Source organism: Periplaneta americana, chromosome 10 (genome assembly GCF_040183065.1).
Source record: "Periplaneta americana isolate PAMFEO1 chromosome 10, P.americana_PAMFEO1_priV1, whole genome shotgun sequence".
NCBI classification, from domain to species: Eukaryota; Metazoa; Arthropoda; class Insecta; order Blattodea; family Blattidae; genus Periplaneta; species Periplaneta americana.
Window position 1 is genome coordinate 1506339 of NC_091126.1, and position 20700 is coordinate 1527038.

The window sequence follows — 20700 nt, forward strand, 5'->3', positions numbered from 1 at the left end:
TGATGAATTCTTCACTGACACGTGTAATTTCAGAAGATAAAGCATGCTTGTCGAAAAACCAACGAGCCATGTTGCCATCGTTGGAGATTCCATTGTCTCCTGACCGTGGTTCATCAATCAAGAGTCCCACTTTTAGCGAAACCTCTGTTTAATAATACGTTTCCTTTCTTCGGGTTTCCTTGCTTGCCACTTTTTAACTTCAATCCTGTATGCGTATGCAAGATACATTCAAAAAATCTGATCCAGGCATGCAAAGAAGAAAGTCCAAAAGAATACTTCATTTGGATATGGTTGCTGCTGTTCACTACCTTAATGTTATTCATTGTTTTCGGAGTCCATCACATATCATCGTTAAGATAGCAAAACCTCGTATTTCAAAAACCTACAATTTTCAGGAAACTAAAAAAACTGTCTAATATCCACAACTTTGATTCAATCTTTGTAACACCAATATGGTTTAATGTCTGTTAATAAACCAAATGTTTAATGTGTATAATTCATATTAATAACGAATTTTATATAAATTATGAGACCTTTTTGTGAGATACGAGGTTTTAACACAAACAAATTTGAAAAAATATCAAGTTGCGAGTTTTTGCATTTTACTGAAAATCGATCTCATAGGAGAAGGAAAGAAATAAATAATTCAACACCTCTCAATTTAACCCAGGTTTAATTGGAGGAGCTTAATGTGATTCAAATACAGTAATGCAGTATGCCTACATCAACACAATAGTAAGTATTACACATTTTTTGTCCATTATCCACTGAACTATTTATGAAGAAGTCCCTGGTAAAATGGATGATAGTCTCTTGGAATAACTGGCTTTAAAGACATCAGGTCGACGTATTTTTGTGTGGAAATAGAAATAAGTCCAGCATAAAGTTGTTTCTCACTTCCGATGATTGTATTTGGGCATCTAGGAAGTAAGTAATTTCGAATCATTGTCAAAATTCAACATGTATAAAATACAACATTTGGAGTATACACGGCTCACCAACTTCATTTCCTGGATGTATTGATTTGTAGTACTGATTTTGAGAGCAATCCTTGAAAAAATCATGACAAATTTTTCACTTTGTTCTGCCCTTGTTTACCACATCGTCCTTCTTTTGTCATTTGAACGTAACTGGCTGGGAAGTACAGATCGCTGTTTTTCTTTCTTCTCTCAATTGTAGAATGGACGCTGTGGCATTCCATTTGAGTGTGCCCTCTCACCAGGTATTCCTACATAATCGTTGTTCTGCTGGCAGTGCTGTACATTAGAGACGACTGCACAGCAGCCATCACTGTAAAATATTTTGTTTTTATTTTTATTGCAGTCTTTTATTTTTGTTTCCAAGAAATTTGCATGCATGTTGCAAGCACGTTGGCGCAATCCCTCTTCACCATCATGCCAAACATAGCATACTACAGATCAGTCTCCTAAATTGTAAATTGTGAAATTATGACATGCTAATTTCTGTTTCAAATACATAGAACTGGCTGGAGCAGCAGGCACTTGGTGCACCGCTTGAACATCCATTGTAAACACACAGCATTTACCTTCTTCTGCTTCCTTTTTGTCTACAGATTTTTCCTTTCTTCCTCTCTCTTTCTTCAACTAATGTGCATTATAATCATTATCTGAAACATCGTGTAGTTTGTAAGAAAGGCAAGATCACACTCATATTTCTTCAGTTTGAAAAAGACAATGTTGTGTTCACAAATATAATTAGTCTCTACCAGCCACAGGATGAATATTATTGCAGCTGTTGCATTCTTCTTTAAATATTCTATAAAGTTCACTGAATGATGAGAAATGTGGCTCCAAATAAAGTTTGAAAATGTGCAATAATGCGATGGTAATTTCGGAATTTTATCAAGAAATTTGGAAACATTATCTTTCATTAGGCTATTTCCATCTTTACGAACTTCTTTTGATTTTGAACCTCCCTCTGCAGTGTCTATGATCCAACTGCTGACCGACCATTCACCACTCCCTAACGTTGAAAGGAACATGTCCTTGCACACAGGAATTACATTATCCTTTACTTTTAAATTGTACTGGAAACTGCATTTTCTTCTTGATTCTCCTCTTGTTGTTTTTTTGTTTAACATCTTTCTCATTTACCAGAGTAGCAACATAAATTTTTCTTTGATCCCAATTCATGTGTGACCAGAAAAATTTACATATTTCAGTTCGGTTCTCTTCAGTTATGGAAGAGTACTTTCTTTTGTTTTTTAATCTTAAACACATTTGGGATTAGCACCGAGATCCAATTTGACGTGGCTCTGTTGTTATTGCTATGTCTCCTTTTTTTTTAGTAGGCTCTTATATTCTTCACCTTTCATTCTAAAATTTCTTGTTTTATTTCTTTTCCGCAATGTAGGATTTGCTTTCCCTTCTTGAGCACTTTTTTTATCTTCATCTTACGATGTTTGGGTGACATATATACGTCCGTTGATGTGACATATTAATGAATTAAATACTATTATAGTCACAATCATGCCATGGTATGAAAGAAAAATTTCACAACCTCGAGCGGGAATCGAACCTGCGACTTCCTGTTTTCCGGTCAGGCGCTCTACCACTGAGCTATCGAGTTCGTCTCACGCCAAAGACTCGGGATTATCCTTTCATACTGGCGACATTTTTACAACCCCTTCTGTAACATTACAACTTCCGGTTCTTTATGACTGTCAATATGCATTGGTGAGTGATCTCTTATGCCTACGTCATAGCTCTCGTTATCCAACAGAATAAATTTATCTGTTATACCCTCATTTTCATTTTCTCCTAGATTATGGTCTCTTTTGCGATCAGTTCCCTTACTTGTGGTATCCTTCGATCTTGTATACCTAATTTTCTTCTGGTCGCTGGGTCATCAACATCTGACTTTTCAGACATGGTTCACTGCTAGGCTCAAAACTTGAGCTCGTGTCTTCACTTCAGAGATTAATTCTGTCTCGCATAATGTATATCATGGACACAAAATTAATAGTTGTAATAGATTTTCGATTGCTAAACAATTCTATTAATTCCATTAATGAATTCAATAATACAACAACAGAAAAGGGTGGAAAATTACAACGTGGTAAATTTGAATGTTGAGATATGAGTTATGGGATCTTAAAATTGGAGCAAAGAATGGCCAATTGTTGTGCGATATTCATGTATGTTGAGATACGAGTTTTAACACCTTAAAGTACAAACATCGCAAGATACAAGGTTTTGATATTTCTGCATTGTGGTGCTATCATTCAATATATTGAGATGCATGTTCTTGCATCTTGTGCGGCACATGTTTAATATAATGAAACTCACAACTCGAAATCTCAATTTTTGAGATACGAGGTTTTGCTATCTTAACGACGATATATAACAAACTTGTGAAGAAGCAGCCTTCAAATCATTACATATCTTTCCGTCCACCATCATCATTACTAAATTATGACCTATTTCAATTTCATTATTATTTATCACCACTTTTGTAGGAATGAGATTTTCTAGCTGTCCTTTCATCAAATTAACTTCTGTTCTAACCAATAAATCTGTCTCCTTACAGAGTAGTAACTTAATAGGTCTACAAAACTTAGGAGATGAAGGCATTAAATTTTGTCACAAGATTTTCTTGATGTCGTCACTTTGAGAAATAAAGTATAACTGTAGTGGCACTATAGAGATAGAAAAAATATCCGGATCACTGTATGGACCTGAAAATTCTGTTTGTATTCACTATGTCCACTGCTGCCATCACAACCCCATGGAAATAGATTGAGGTGTCTCAGTGATGCTTAAAAACACTTCTTTCTGAACTAACACAAGTCGTTCAATTATGTGATCTAACAATGACTGTAAATCTACTTCGGCGGAATATTCTGTAATTTGATGGAAAACATCTTAATTTTGCTTCTCTGATGGATTATATTGCTGTGCCTCTGATTAGCTACCATGCATATATTATAATATCGGACTTCAGATAAATTATTGTCTACAAGAAACGACAAAGATTCTTCTGGAGAATATGGAATGGGTAATGTGTGTGTGTGTGTGTGTGTATGTATGTATGTATGTATGTATGTATGTATGTATTTATTTACACTGCAGTGGGTATATACCCGGTGGCAGTGGTAACTAATTACACTCAATAATGACAATAAGAAACTTATTAATTAAAAATACAATTAATAATAATACTAATAATTAATACTAACAGTAATTAATAATAATAATAATAATAATAATAATAATAATAACAACAACAACAGGGAATATACTAAATTAAATGAAGCACGATCACTTAAAATAACATTTAAAATAAATCTAATTTGTATCTTAAACCTTAAGTTCGAGTATGATATGTTCATATCTGCACAAGTGCCTTTTCAACATTACACTCATTTCGCTTTCAACTCACTCACTGCACTGGAACTACGACACATTTCACTGATTCTATCCTGATTTCACTAACACTTCAAAAACATTTCACTCTTCAAATTCTTTGCACTGCCACTATAAACTATAAAGCTTCACTGACAGGAACACGTTTCACTTACACAACACACTTCACTGACACAGCATAATTCTTCACTGATACAACACACTTCACTGACACAACATAATTCTTCACTGATACAACACTTCAATAACAACATATCATTTACACCCTTTAACTACTGTGTATAATTACCGTCTATTAGTAAGGTCCTTAAGCCTATTTTAAATGCATTTTTGGTTGTTGGTAAAGCCTTTAGTAAGTCTGCAGGTAAAGCATTCCAGTCCCTGATAGTGCGATTGAGAAAAGAAAACTTCCCAGTGTCCGTCCTCTGCCTTCTTTCCCTCAATTTATATGAGTGGTCGTTCCTTGAAGAGTAATTTGGCGGCTGCAACCTATTTTTTATTTCTTTCCAGGCAGGCTCACCTCTGTATGTTTTGAACAGTGCGCATAATCGAATTCGCGTTCTCCTGTCCGTGAGTGTGTCCCATTTTAATGGTGAATTTTTCCGACAACACTTAAGAGCCCGTTTTTGAATCTTTTCCAGTGTCTTAATATGTTCTAATCTGTAAGGATCCCAACATGCAGCACCATATTCCATTACTGGACGTACTAGTGATTTATATGCAATCTCTTTGGATTTATCAGAACCTTTTCTTAGTACCCTCATCACAAAGTGTAACGCTCTCCATGCTTTTCCGGCTGTGTCTGTAACGTGTTCCCCCCAGCCGAGATCGCTGCTAAATGTTATTCCGAGGTATTTACATTTGTTAACTTCCGGAATGGTTTCACCCCCTAACGTATATGATGCGACTATTTTATTTCTTTTCCTTGTAAAACTGATGGCTTTGCTCTTTAGAGAATTTATTTTAATTTTGTTGGCTATTGTCCAATCGTTTATACTATTGAGGTCATTCTGGAGAAGAGTAGTATCTTCATGACTTTTTATTTCCCTGTATACCATACAATCATCTGCGAATAAGCGAACCCTAGACAAGATATTAACTGGCAGATCATTTACAAAAGCCAAGAATAGAAGAGGCCCCAAGACACTCCCCTGCGGGACCCCGGAAGTAATTTCAATTGGGTTCGATAATTCCTCCCCTACCCGTACTCTCTGAGTGCGACAAGTTAAAAATTCCTTGATCCACTGGAGCACTCTGAAGTCAATCCCCGTTGATTGTAGTTTAACCAACAATATATCGTGTGGGACTACATCGAATGCGCGTGAAAATTCAATAATCACTACATCTACTTGGCTATTGGAATCTATTCCGTCTTCTAAATCCTGACATACCGTTACTAATTGACTCTCACATGAATAGCCCCCCCGAAATCCATGCTGACAGTTATGTAACCAATTTGAGTCATCCCAATGCTGCCTTAGATAAGCTGAAATCGAGTGTTCCATCTGTTTGCAAACCACAGAGGTAAGGCTGACTGGTCTGTAATTTTTTGTATCTGAGCGAGACCCTGACTTATAAATTGGCACCACTATTGCATCTTTCCAATCTCGCGGGACAGTACCATTGTTAATTGATATTTCAAATATGCGCACTAGATAGGGATGGCTGGGATGACTCTGTATCTAGTGGTAGTTTCGGTAATGTCCTTAATAATTTTTGCTGCATCCTTTTTAATGGAAGCTCAAAGTGAGATTTGAGCAGCCACTGTTAATTCTTGTTGCGATCACACTTTAATTAAAGCTTCTAACTTTTTCTGTTTAGTTTTCATTCCGCTTTCTTCAACGAGTTTTCTAGGCCTTTCACGTTTAGAGGTGGATGTAATTCTTTTTCTAGCCAATTGAAATTTATTGTTAGAAATCTAGCTTTAATTCTGTTTTTTTATTTGGTTATTTAACGACGCTGTATCAACTACGAGGTTATTTAGCGTCGATTCATCCTGTTACTTTGTTTCCGTTGCTCTTGGAATCTGCATTTGAAATCACTCAGTGCCATTTTAATACGATGTAACACATCAGAAGAACAGTCCTCTATGTTTAGTTTAGATACTACGTAGTGCACCAGCTGATCCTCACTCTGTGTTTTATCACTCAACACTTCGCATAGCTCACGGTGCGTTATAGAAGGTCACGGCAAAATGCGCACCTCTGCAAAGAAATTAAAATTTCTAAGAATTGGGCAAATTTGGACACATACTGAAACTTTACCCTTAATTGTTACGAGTTTCTTTACATTTTGGTATTAAAATGTAAACGGATACATTTGAATACATTTTGAAATTACTGTGTAAATTTAGAAAATAAAAATTTCACTCGCTGATTACATCAGCTTGTTAACACCTTCAATATAAATGACTGATGAAATAATGAGAATTTTTAACTATATTGATTTGCAAGTGCATATCTGTAGCTTTCTTTTCCATACTTCAGATATTCACAATAATGTACTGACACCAAACTAACAACCAACAAAGTTCACTGCTAACACACAACTAGCGATGAGACGTAACGCTCCCTCAAGGAAGTGCAGATGAGAATTGTTATATATAAACACGTCTGTTTATGTTTGGTCTCTAGGGTTGATTTTCTTAACCTATGGTTATCTGTTAACAGATCCAGAAGGTCAAACTGGGGAATAAAGTAAGTTGAGTTTTTATTTTTTTCCTGCTTTTCTCGAATTCTGGCCCACTGTGCAGTGCTGGACATCATCAAGTGGTTTCCATCCATTTCCTCCTCTCGATCACAGAGGGCAGGATGGTTCTGTCCTGTGCCCAGTCCATTGCTTCTCCATTGTTCATACTTTCAGCTTGCTCTTTCTTATTGTCTTAAATGCTCCCTTGATTGTAGATTTGGCTGTATGGAAAGATATTTTACGGTCTACAGTTTGCAAAATTATAGCTCTCTTCTTTGCAAGGGCATCGGCATACTCATTTCCTATGATGCCGCAGTGACCGGGGATCCATTGAAGAACTATGGTTTCATCTTTTTCATTAAGCAGTACAACTTTCTGCATCAATAAACTTCAGCTGTTTTTGGAGGCTTCTCATTTCCTATGGCTTGTATTGCTGATTGCGAATCAGACAGTAAGGCAGCATGCTGGTAGCTAAGTTGATCTAGTGCTATTTTGATGGCCTCTATTTCTCCATCAAATGCAGATTTGTTGTGTTCCACAGCTGCATAAAAGGGGAAGAGTTCACAGTAGCCACCCACACCTGCATTTACATTATTGTCGATCTGTGACCCATTGGTGAAAATCTGGAGCCATCTATCATGTTAAAAGTTTCAAGGTCCAGTAGCTGTAGTTGATCCTGAGAGAAATTTGATTTGATGGAGTGATCAAGGAGTTTGGTAGAAAGTTGCACTTCGTTATCTCCCAGGGGGAGGCTTGAGGCCCGACTGTGTTTTGAGGTTTCTTGATCTGTTGTCGTAAATCATGGTGGTTCGCAAACTGGAAATGTTTCGAAACTTTCCTCCAGTGTCCAGAGGTGGGGCTGGTCTCTTCATATCACTCGTTCTGTACCGTACAGAACAAAACAATTGACAAGTCAGAAGCATTTTAGTTACTTTTGAAAAAATGTGGTTGAAAATGTTTAAGCTTTCGTAAATTCCGTGTGAAGTTTTAATTAAGAAAAAAAAACTATTATTTTGCAGTGATATTAATTCGAGCAGAAAATTAAAAACAAAATCATTTTTAAAAACATGTAGGTATTCCTAACATTTTTCCAGCTACTTTCACTAATGAATTGCTTTAGACATCGGCAAGAGCCTTTGGTCACGTAATGTCTTTGAAAACACCTATTAATATTTAATATTTTTGAGCATAAAAGGCAATGAATATTTTCTCCTTTGGCAACATAAAAAAACAGCTTTTCTTTCCATTCATCATGAAATTTGCGTTTAAATGATTGTTTTATTGTCTTTGAAAGTGCCATGACAATAATTCAACTCGAATTGAAGGGGACAGGTGTAAAGGGGTACAAGTGACATTTATAAAGAAATAGTTAAGTGCATCAGGGTAAGCTAAAGCATAAGCAAAGGGCTATATCTTTAACTGGATCATACATTAGAATTAAAATTTCACGGAATTTACAAAAACTTAAACATTTTCAATCACATGTTGTCAAAACTAACTAAAGTTCTCTTATATCCCTTTGTTTCTGACTTCAATTGTTTTGATTTGTACGGTACAGAACGAATGATACAAACAGACCAGTACTGTAAATCACAGCCCCATCTCTTGGCATTGGAGGAAAGTTTTGAAGCACTTCCGGTTCACGAACCAGTAAATGCCTATCCATGTCATAATCCTTCCAGTATGTGTCACTAGATCCGTAGTAATTTCTCGGATAGAAGCAAAGACTTCTCTTCGATAGCTGACCCTGGGGCCAAAAGCATTACGTCAGTGGGTGTTGATTGCCTGGTTGTGTCTCTTCTCCAGCACAGCAATAGTACGTCTTGTAGGTGAGAACAGCTAGCAAAGGCGCTTTAGTAGGCTCGCTCATCTACCTACTCTGGTGACGTGATTCCTCCATGATAATTTTGAGTCAAACGTTACTCTAGTAAGGGCGTTTCCTTGTATTATGCTGTGATGAGTCAATGAGAAAGTCTGGTATGCGGTTTCTTCTGTGTTTATGACCGGTACCATTTTCGTCACACCAGTTTACTAGCAGTGCAAGGGCGTGTTCGTACCATACACAAGATCATCCGCATATAGTACGCCTAAGCATTTGACGCCTGTAATTCTCTGCAATAGTTCAGCTAAGTCGTTGATGTAGACATTGAAGAGAGTACTGCTTCTTGGGGTAAGCCTGTTTGAAGGACGTTAGATTGGAAAAGGTGATACCATATCTAGCTTTACATGATCTCTGTCCGATGAATGCTTTAATCCAGTTTATCATGTGAAACTTGATGCCAATCTTCGACAGTTTAAGGATCTGCTTCTCTTTCCACACTAGATCGTATCCAGATACAAATTCAATTAATACAGCTGTTTGTATGTTTCTTGCATCAAGGGCATTTCTGATGTGTTCGAAAAGCGTGGGTACTTGTTGGTTTGTTGATCCTGCGAGAATGTTGTTGGTTTCGAGGTACTAGTTCAATCTTCCGTTTACCATTCTCTCCATAAGTTTCGTGAGAGAAATAGACCTGTAATTCGCAATATTACAGGGATCTTTGTTTTTCTTCAGAATTTGAATTACTATCGCTGTTTTCCATTAGGAGAGTACAAGACTAGTCTCCCACATTTTATTATAGAATTTTAGCAACATTTTCCTAGCTTTCGTCCCATATGTTTTAGAAATTTTGGATGTATATTGTCTTAACTGGGCGACCGTTTGTTTTTAAGCTGGTTTATTGCGAAATTGAGTTCTTGGTTACTGAAGAGGTCAGAAAATATTTTATGTGGAGGCCTTGTATGAATTAATTTGACTTTATTGTTCAAAAATCACTTTTATTACTTTTATCCTAACAAAAGGACTAGTATCGCAGGATGTAATATTAAGAATTCCAACACTTTTCAGGGTGTTCGTTCAATTGTTTAGAAGTTCTCCTCACATTGAGTGATGTTCCCTTGTCAGTGCTGGTGTAATGGGGCAACATAAGCAATGTTTGGATGAGTATTGTGACACTGAAGACTGAAGTAAGGCCATTTATAGTCCTTCATTGTTGTTATTATGTATGTATTACTTCTGTAGAGAAAAATGAAGTCCTCGGAATCTCTCATTTTCATTAACAAACAAATATATGTAAGGGAAATATGTGTGAATATATTGTATAGTTCCTCATTTGAATACATATAGGTTGACTATGAATAGAACTAATTTTTGTATTGAATTTGTCATTATTGGGGCTCCAGTATTTCTCACAAAGAATTGTAACTTTCCATTAAAATTGTTATGCATTCCATAAACATGGGAGAGATTTGAAGATAAATATACAGGGACTATGATACTAGCCATTTCTTGTGAGTTTGTGAATCTGTGCTTATGTTCAGAAGTGTGTCATTGTATTTGTGTTTGTTCAGCGAGATAACAAAGATCGAATGTAAAATAAAGTATGATTGTGGTTATGTAATGTAGACAGGATTGTAACTGAAACTAAATTGTTTCTGGTTGCACAAAAAATATAATAAAAGAATATGTGTATGTCACCTTGAGATACTGTTTATTTTCTCTATGATTCAAGTTTGTGTAGACCTTACAACTTGGTCTAATTTAATTTATATGAGGAGCATCATTTTAAACTATATTAGTATGTTCAGATATTAAAATTATATAGTTAGAGGAGACGAAAAACAAAACTGAGAGCTATTTATCAAAGAAAGAGTCCTGAATCTCACCTCTACACATTCTAAATTGGATAATATGGAAAATAAAATATTTTCAGATTTCCTGCATATTGAAGATTTTTTTTAACTTAATGCAATTTGATCATTTCAAATACAAAAATAAATGTCAAATTAAACCATAATCATTAATATCTAAATTGGTATATGAATGAAATATAGAATTTATACTATTTCAACATCAATACAAGAGCATAAGTTATTAAAAAGAAAACAAAATGTGCTAATGTAAGTTTTAATGTGCAAATATTTATAACTACCATTACAATCCAATATTATCATCATCCTCACTACAAACCACTGCTGAAGTTTCCATTTTGCCTTGGACACTGGTGGTTCTGGAATAAGACTTCTTGAATTTCTTGTTTTCAACATGGGAGTAACTGGTTTCGAAGGGTCATCAGCACAGTAAGTGGGCTCCATTTTGAGTGACACAATGCAATTTCCATCTTCTGGTGACCTTATAATCAACCACTTCATTTCATTAAATCACTTAGTGACTTGAAGTCTCCTCATATGATCCAATGAAAAAGAAGCCTACCGAGTCATAAATTGTATTATATTCATTCAGCGTTAATATCTCAGAGTGTTTTCGAAGTTGTTTTTCAACGACCCTGAAAACTCTATCTTCCGGAAGAAAAGAATGGCCACTCACAAGGAAGGAAAGTGTTCTTTCAGGGTGCAAGAAGATAAAATATCAAAACATACACAACGTTAATGTTTCTATTTTGCACTCCAGAGCCATCTGTGAAAAACCTTAACTTTTCCACTTAGGGAGTTGGATTTTTTCAAAGAAGTTACAGAGGGCTGAAATGAGACTGATCTGCTGCACCAGTTACATAGCTGAGGAATAAGTAGCAGAATTTTGTGAATATTGATGGAAAATGTTGGCTTTCAGCTTGTAAGTTCCCAATTTGACAAGAATTCTATTATTCTATTTCTCTGTAGACCAGTAGGTGGTAACTACAAGTGCTGAATTTAGTGTCGACTGAAGATTCCGTGGCATGCCAGCATTGCACATTTCAAATATTTGTTTTACACATAGCTCTGCGTTTTCTTGCTGCCATAGTGACTTTCTTTGACATTTAAATGTGATATGAAACGTAACTTTTTCCCTTTTGGCTGCAATTTTATCTTTGTTGCCATTACCCTCTCTTCTCTCCCTACATCATCCTCCTGATTTTTTTTGATCCAGCAGTAGTGTCACATTCAAACAGCTCCCTGAAAGGAAACACTCCTCTTTGCGCTGGCATGGTGGCATAAACTTAGTTATATCTGGAACTTGATCACAATGTTAACTCAGTATTATTAATGATATGCAAGTGTAAATTTTACATTGGAGTGCAAACTCCTATAATACAAAATTTCAGGATAACATTACAAAAAATGTTGTTGTGAACAAAATATGGTTTGCACAAATCGCGAATATGGACAAAATACAATTTGCAAAAATCGCTGACTTCTACACTCAGTTACAACGGATTTTACACAAACAGAATTCACAACAGGAAAGAACACACTCTAAACTATGCGAATCGATGTTAAACTTGACTTGGTAGACACAATACAGTGTGCAATAATGGTCGTCATATGTCATCTCTCCCTCTCTCATTTAGATTAATGCCATGTCTAGCATATAAAGATCGTAGTATTCGGCTTTTTTTCATTTCATTTATTATATTCCATAGATCTTACATTAGCAATGAAGCTTTAAGATGTGGATCAAGTCAAAATTTTACAAGATTACAATTACAAACTTTTTTACAATTTCAATTTTTACTATTTTTTGGCGAGAAGTAGTGAGATGAGGTGAGGCCGAGGATTTGCCAACAGATTACCTGGCATTTGCCTTACGGTTAGGGAAACCTCGGAAAATACCCAGCCAGGTAATCAGACCAAAGAGGGGTGAAGTGAAGTGAGGCCGAGGACTCGCCATATACTACCTGGCATTAGTCCCACAGCCGGGGAAAACCTCGGAAGAAACCAGTCAATCATACCAAATGGGGGATCCAACCCAAGCCCGAGCGCAGCTCCCAATCAGCAGGCCAGCGAGTCTGCCGACTGAGCTACATCGATGGCTCTACTAAAAATATACAGTACATATTCTGTTGTTACGTTGATAATAAAAATGAATATGTTTGAATGTGCCCTCTCAGAAGGTTTAACCTAAATTGTTTACTTTATTTCTTATTTCACTTCCTTAAAAACTAGTGGTTGAATTCTACTATACTCTCACTGACAGGACAATTTTCGATTACACATAACCAAGTAGTTTCTGTCCTCAGTCAGTAGGTATACCAGTGTTCCACACATACTCAAGTGGAGTTGAATCCTTGAATTTTCACTGATTAAATTACCAAGTTCATTACTGTGTTAATCTTTCATCATAAGATAGAAGTAGGCCTAGCTAGCTACTGAACTTTTGATTGAAATGATAATTATGCCTTTTGATCTCATCCTTGGGAAACGCTTCTTTTAATGAAAGAAGAGCAACTTCCTCAGAATCCATCGTAAGAGTCTCAGGATTTCATTGCAATACTTTGGAATTTACAACTTAGAATGCAAGAATAGATTTCCTGGTTTTTTTCTTGCGTACACTTCATGAGTAATAACATTGAGATCGTAGTTTTGAATGTTGCATAACTCCACAACTTCCCTTGCTTTGTAGAGCTGAAAATATTCTTTCTTCATCTGAATGCTTGTCAACTAATTTAAAAAAAGCCACCAATCATATTCAAGAATTTAAGTACAAGCATCTATTGGGACATCGAATTTTCTTCACTTTCATCTATTGTAATATCCTTTAAATACTGTATAATCGTATGTTGAAATGTCATCCTTTATTAAAAAGACAACTATTTCTTCACTGTACCAATGCAATATTCTCATCTTGTAAGACCCTCTTTTTCACAATACTATTTTTAGCTACATTTGGTATTCACATGTGTTGCGTAACACTAACCCTTCCAATTTTACTGTCTTTCTTTGATACAGAGACACGACATACTAATACTGTGAGTGGAAATGGTATTGATATTTGTCGTGTAATATAATATGCTTGGCTTACCTCTAGTTGTAAACATTCCTTTCAGAAGCTATGTACACTCAAGGAAAGAAAAACATCTTCATAGCAGCCGTGCTGTACAACTGTAAAGGAATTTTGTATCGTACTATTTCTATGATTCTACTCACTGTTTTCCCTGCCATGCCTTTTGAACAAACCTTATCCTGTTCCGCCATTATCTGTCTCTAATTTAGATAATAACGTATCTCACAAAACTATATAAAAAAATTTAACAAATAAATCTTCAGATCCCGCGACTTTCAGCGCGCATACATGTGGAAAGCATATTGGCAAAGTCTTCTTCCCAAAATGTGTGGTACCAGTAGCTCGTTGGTAAAGTGCTTGGTCACCTATTGTGACACAAACTACTACAAAAGTTACTATGTTCGGTCATCGTTTATAGCTTTGTTTTTCTTATTTTTTAAGTTTGTATATTCACGTGACATTACTTTTATTTCACTATTGCTGTTAAAACATTTTGCAAATGTCCATCACTATAGAAAAATAACATATACTTAAATGTTAACATAGTCAAATAAAGGCAATAAATTACTTCGAAATGACAATATCAATTTTACTTTAACCAATAGTTTTGATAGGGTGTTACTTATCGAATGATTCTGTCTGCACTTCGTTCTGTATTGGCTATGATACGTGCTTTCGACGTTGGAACTCCATGAATATGAAAAAAATTTTAATGAATTATATTTTGTCTTTCTTTATCACTTCCCCCCCCCTTAAGCACAACTTCATAGACTGTAATTCTGCGGTCCCTTATTTCCTCCTTTCTTCCCCTCACAAGTAGATGGACTAACCAGATCTTCTTTACTTCCCCTCCTTGTCGACTCAGGACGTCTTGGTTGTTTTACCTTATCATCCTTCCTGACCTTCATTCTATGACCTACTCTTCCCGCCATCAGCTGACTCGTCATCTTATCTCTTCTGCTATTGTCAGCAGTCTTCAGTAATTGTTGCCTGCATGGTGATGATAGACATATGTGACCACGCATCTCTCCTTTACATGACATCATACATGTCTGCTTCCACTCTTCCTGAACTTGCTTTGTCAGACATTCTTTGTGTGGTTAATGTCCTCGCTTTGGATTGTCCTGAACTAATTAAATCCTGTCTTAACATTTCTGCTACTAATCTCACTTCTTCCACCCATTTGCTTATTTATAATTTTTCTCATTTTCATTTTCAAATCCTTCCTGTTTCCTTTCATAACCTCTGTCTCCAACTCCTTTTGATTTAAATTTTCTAGACAAAATTCTAGATCGAAAGTCTCATTATTGATGTTCAATTTATCTCCATACAGCCTTGCAAAATGTCCGTTCTTCCTAGCTGTCCACATAAACGGTAGCAACAATCTTCTTCTACATCTCGTCTCATAATCGTAATCCATCTCAAGTCGAATATTTGAATTTTTTTAATACTTTCTTCTACACAGAATTTTCTCCTTCATTAACATGTTTTTTTAATTTAACCACGATAGGCCGACTCAACCCTCTTCCGACCCTGTAGACCTCTTCAATTTCCTCTTTGCTCACGTCCATGTTGAATACAGTGTCGTACATTGACTCATTCTTCTCCTGTTCCATTTCCTCTGCTTATCCTCCCAGAATTATAATTTATATGTATTTTGTGGCTTTTGCTCTGGCTATTTTATTTCTTGAACTAATATATTCCATTCTTATCTAATTAATTCCGCAATACTTTCCATGTTTAATGTTCTACATATCTTTTAATTGTAGGGATAATCTAAATAATAAATATAAATGTAATCCATTTCTGCCAAATCATAAACTGTACAAGAAAGAAGTTCAGTGCTTTAGCATGCCATACACAAAACTAGTAAGCACAAACAAACAAAATTTAATTGCTCCGAACATAAACAGATTCTCAGACCATAAATACTCTGTAATGGTATTATGTGGGATACTTTTAGTTTATTCTTTAATAAAATCGGCCAATTAGCATTTAGGGCCCTTACACACGAGCGACTTTTAGCCGCCAAGGTCGACTGCAAAAAGCAGTTGACCTTAGCTGCTTGTCGCGGGGATGCAGTCGGTAATGTATTTAAATGGAAAACGCCGGTTGCTTTACACATGAGCACTGACCCCGACAGCAGACCGACTGCAGCCGCTGTCTTGCAGTCGGTCCCCGCTTACACACGGACGGCTTTTAGCCGCCAAGGTCGGTGACACGCAATGGTTCAAAACATTACATTTAGCTGGATATAATTAATATCTTTTCTCCTTTTTAACAGATTATCATGTAACTTTGTACAGTAGTTACAAGTAGTACATTTTTTGTATACAAACTCTGATTACGTTTGTATAAATGAAACTACTCGCTATAAAGGGTGCGTTTAGAGAAAATCAATAACTTTTCCCCTATTTAATAGATATTCATGAAACTTTATACAGTAGTTACACGTAGTATATTTGTCTTTTATACAAACTTTGATAAAGTTTTTATAAGGGAAACTACCCCTTATGTGTTGCATCTAGAGAAAATTATTAACTTTCTCCTATTTAACAGATTTTCATAAAACTTTGTGCAATAATTTCGGGTAGTATATTTGTTTTGTATACAAACTGATTACGTTGGTACAAGGGGAACTACCCCTTACGGGGGACGTATTTAGAGAACAATTAATAAGTTTTCTTCTATCTAACAGATTTTCATGAAACATTGTACAGTAGTTATAGGTTGTATATTTGTTTTGTATCAAATTCCGATTACGTTTCTATAAAGGAAACTACCCATTACAGGTGCTAAATTTAGAGAAAAATTAACAACTACTCGTATTATTAACTTTTCACCTATTTAACAGATTTTCATGAAACTTTGTACAGTAGTTACAGGGAGTATATTTGTTTTGTAAAGCAACTCTTGTTACGTTTGAGAGAAAGGGGTGCATTTAGAGGAAATTAATAACTTTTCTCCTATCTAACAGATTTTCATTAAAATTTGCACAGTAGCTATAGGCAGTATATTTGTTTTGTATACAAACTCTCATTATACTTGTGTAAAGGAAACTGTCCCATTGTAGGGGTGAATTTAGATAAAATTAATACCTTTTCTCATACGAAACAGATTTTCATCAAAATTGTACGGTAGTTAAGGGTAACATAGGCTATTTGTTTTGTGTACAAGCTCCAATTATATTTGTGCAAAGGAAACTATCCCATTATAGGGGTGAATTTAGATAAATTTAATAAGTTTCCTTCTATCTATCAGATTATGATCAAACTTTGTACAGCAGTTAGAGGTAAAATATTTATTTTGTAACAAGAGGCAAAGCTTTCTCAGGAGTTAGTGGAATAGGCTTTATGGCAGCTGACATGTACGCTCTTTTTATTTTGCGACACGTTTCGGTGTAGTAATTGAAATTTCCTTCACAAAATTAGCAGCATCTTTCTTTCCCTGATCTGTCAAGCTTATCTGTGTCAGAAAGAGAAGTTACTCCTTTTTTGAGACTGCAGTGTGTGTGGTAATTTAACGACGCTGTATCAACCACTAGATATTTTAGAGTCGATAGGATTGGTGATAGATGTTATTTGACGACATGAGACCGAGGATTCGCCATAGATCACCTGACATTCGCCTTACAGTTGAGAAAAACCTCAGGAAAACCCAACCAGGTAATCAGTCCAAGCGGGAATCGAACCCACACCCGAGTGCAACTCCGGATCGACAGGCGAGCACGTTAGCCGAATGACGCCGGTGGCCTGCAATATGTTTCTAACTTTCCTTCTCTCAGACCTCACAGAAGATTCAGAAAAAATTTTCCTAGTTCTGCATCGTCTGTCACTTTTTCCAACAGATGATCGAATGATAGTCCTGATATTCTGAAGTAGTGAAGAAAATTATCTTCATAGGCACGAAGCTCGTGAAAAAGGTAGTGAAATTGGGAATACTGCGCTCATTGAAAGACAATCCGATGTTTCCAATATTTTCTACATTTAACACGTCTTTTTCTAGGCCAGAGAAGAAATAATACAATTAGTTCTTCCTCGACGTGCATTATTACAATACGAGTGAAAAATGACACACCTTTTGCAGTTCGACTGCTGCCGGAACAGACGACACACAACGCCCGTATGACTGCAGAGTCGCTCGTGTCGACTGCTTCTGCCGTCGAAGAACCGCTCATGTTGGCAGCAGACCGACTGCTTTTTGCAGTCGAGCTTGGCGGCTAAAAGTCGCTCGTGTGTAAGGGCCCTATAATTCTGTCAGATATGAATCATCAAGTTCCAGCATCTTGGGTCATCAAAACAATTTGAGAATATTAACCCAGTTTGGAAATGCCATCATTAATATTTGTAACTGGAAATAGTTTCCAAAACAAATAACAGTAAACTAAGCAATCTCTCTAAAATATATGTTATAGGATGCCTATCACACAGAGAAACTTGAAGGAGCAAATTGGTTTTATTGGCGACATTTCAAAGGGAGGGTCACTGTCACGCGGCATTCTTATTACCAATCTTTAGATGAATTTCCTTATGTGATAGACATCATGTAAAAAGATTTTTCTGGCTTTCTGATATCTTAAAGGCAACTACTATTTTGAATTGGGTTCCTATTCTCCAATTTCTTCTAAAGACCTTTATGACCCATGCTCATGCACATGTGACATCCGACAATATCTGTCACTGAAACAGAACATAGTTTAATCGTGTAAAAATATACAGGTATCAGAGTGTGTAGAGAATAGAGTCATTGTGTTATTTCACAGAACTTGAATTGCCGAAAATATTATTCATCTTACAGTGGACCTGTACAGAATCTCTTGTTACAATTTCTTGATAGTAAAATTGAAAACACTGATGTGGGAACTGGAGCCTGTTTATGAAGATTTTAAAACATGCAGTGACTAAGTTTCTTCTCGATCATGTTTGTATATGAGGAACAATACTTCACAATGTGCTTCCCTTTCAAGATTGATTGTGATTAGGCAGCAGCTGTTGATGACCTAAAAGTAGCTGAAAAATGACCAATAAAATGTCCTAAAATTTAATAAATTAAAGTCAGGGAATTCCTAATGAAGACAAGACATTCTTGTTTTTGATTTCCTTGTATTAAAAAATTAGTTTTAAATTCACGGATGACCATGGTTTTATACTTCAACATAGAATAAGGTATACTTTTTTAACTGAAGTAAAACTAATATTTATTGATAGCAACGAAAATAATAGAATTACTATAATATTTTTTATTTCTTATTTTAATCTGCAGTGTTCATATCATTCATTATTTACATAAAATCCTGCTACAGTGTCATTGTTTACAATATAACTTCATTGATAATTTCAATAATTATTGTGCAATACATTAATGTTTCTATTACTTAAATTTTTATGATGGGTCATTTTCAATTGATGAGATAAAAAATTAACATGTGTATTCTTTTTAATTACTTAGTCTTATTTTGTTTGTTTCCCTCTCCCACCCAGCCTGTTCCTGACTCTCGACATGAAATCTACTTTCATCACATTTTTTTTTTCACCTTATCAGATCACTATGACTGCCGACTGAAGGTCAGTTACCTTATTAAAGAAAAATATCAAGCAGTGGAAAAGCAGCAATTATGATTTGTATGTAAATATTGCTAGCAAATGAAATGAAAATTTTTAAGTGTTATAAAAAGCAATAACAATTGGACAGAATGATTTTTAATTATCCCAAAAATTAAAAAAAATAACACTGGACAAAAATGTGATATAAAAACTACATTTTTTTTTTGTTTTGTTATAAAATAAAGTTAATCACTGTATTAAAGGGCATCATTTTAAAGTTGAAAGAAAAATAAAGACATTTCGTCAACATCTGCTCCCTAATTATGGTTTAATAGGATATGGCAGCGCATTAGCAGTTACTTTTCTGTTATTTATTTCATTTGTAATTTAATCTCTTTCATTTGTTGTAGATTAGTCTTATGACTGCTGCAAATAAATTTTATATGATCATATTTGTGCTCTATCATTGTAATTCCACTGCCTTTATCCCTTCCTTTAATATACTAATGTTTTCTTGTAATGAAACTCACTTTTAATCACTCTGAAGGACCAATGTAATTTCTGCATGATGTGAAGATGGATGCATTGTCAACAATGTGTGAGGGTGAATACATTAAAGAATTTGTGTAAATACTGTTTTCATTTTGTAATTGTAAAAAGAAAATATAAAAAAGAAGAAGAGAGAGAGATTTTCTTTCTTTCTTTCTTTATGGGTAAATTTATTGTAATCAGGGACAATTAAAATTTATTTAACTTCTCGTATACTTTATAATTTTCGTGTTACACTGTATTTGAATTAGAATGTTAGACTTTACCTCAGTTATCCCATTGCTATTACTGTACATGTTAAACATAGGAATTTTAAAGAGTTTTGATGAGGATTTGATTCAATTCTTGTTAGGAACTGATAGCACGAAAACTTGGAAAAAAATGTAATTCACAAAAGAATGTAAATTCCTTATTTCTTATGTATTAGCTAATAAGTAATAAATTGTCATTTTCTATGTTCATGAAATAATTGTGGAACTGCATGAACCTCAGCAGCTATGTGGTAATAGAACAGTTCAGGCTTGTGTGACAGCCTATTCATTCTTGCGAACGTCAATGTAGTTCAGATGCCCTTCCCTGTTACCTGTTGTGAAATAATTCGATTGCCCCTAGGAAGATAAAAATGAAAGGTTTTAAGTTCAGTTTTCTATTTGCATGCACGTGCGCACACACACACACACACACACACAAATATATACTGTATGTTATGCTTATACATACTTAGTACAGAATGGTTAGTAGCATTTGGGGCCATCAAACTTACTAACATCACAAT

At 35.4% G+C, this 20700-nt stretch overlaps 1 protein-coding gene across 6 annotated transcripts in view; it reads left to right on the plus strand.

Annotated features, from left to right (window-relative positions):
- The window catches only part of LOC138707373 (exportin-T-like), a 222958-nt gene extending 202820 nt beyond the window's left edge, over positions 1 to 20138 (plus strand). For 5 of the 6 annotated variants that reach the window (XM_069836689.1, XM_069836691.1, XM_069836690.1 and 2 more), the window contains one exon: positions 17920 to 20138. The gene's annotated coding sequence lies outside the window, so the exon portion shown is untranslated. The remainder of the gene's footprint in view (positions 1 to 17919) is intronic. The other variant, XM_069836688.1, reaches the window with a different exon arrangement.
- The last annotated feature ends 562 nt before the right edge of the window (positions 20139 to 20700 follow it).